Raw genomic sequence first — 924 nt, 5'->3', positions numbered from 1 at the left:
ATCAATAAGGGAAATTATCAGGCTGCCCTCAGAGGTCTCCTGTGTAACACTCAATACTAGAGAAAAGGGAAGCAATGTCTGTCCACAAAATCTTCAGAAAAAGAAACATGGAAGCCACATCTTCTACACAGTCTTTCATGAAGAAAAGCAAAAAATGTTTTGGATCACATAAAGATTTAGGGATATCACTCCAAAGAGCACATCCTGAAAAACCTGCTGGAGGACAAACGTCAGCCTACTCAAAAGATGGATGGAGAATCTCTGGCAAGAGGTTTAGCACTAAGCACAGAAACCCTCTAACTAGAGGAATAATACTTAAAATAACCTCGGAAATTATGGTTACAGAGTGGAATATAAATCTTATAAATAAAAATGCACAACTAAAAATTATTTAAGAGTCTATAAAAATCTATATAGCTAAGAAAAAGTAAAGATAGGCAAGGAAATAGAAGGTGGGTGTTAATACTAATCTATGGATTTCTTCCTATTTTAAGGCTGGGGATCAAAGGACATCATTTAGGGCAGATAAATCAAGTCAGGCCTACAGGCATATTTAAAAGGATAAAGCTAAACTAATAAACTAAGAAAATGATATAACCAACTAAATGGGGAGAGGGAGGAAATGGAAGGAGTAGTAAAGTAGATTTATTCTGCTTTCACTCATACAGAGTCAATGACATCATTTTTATTAAACTGGAGGATTAAGATTAACCCTACTTACAAAAGGAACCATTTCAAAAACTAGAAAGAGCATACAAACTCTACAAACTATTGGCAAGAATAATATTACTCTCTTTCTCGTTCCTCTACACACACACACACACACACACACACACAATAAAGCCTTATAAAATCTATATGAGGAGTTAATGTAGGAGGTCAATTTTATTCAGTTCTTCCTTATCTCTGTTGCCATGGCAATGA

This window comes from Crocuta crocuta, unplaced genomic scaffold (genome assembly GCF_008692635.1).
Source record: "Crocuta crocuta isolate KB4526 unplaced genomic scaffold, BGI_CrCroc_1.0 scaffold947, whole genome shotgun sequence".
NCBI lineage: Eukaryota > Metazoa > Chordata > Mammalia > Carnivora > Hyaenidae > Crocuta > Crocuta crocuta.
Note: the sequence above shows the minus strand (reverse complement) of the source record.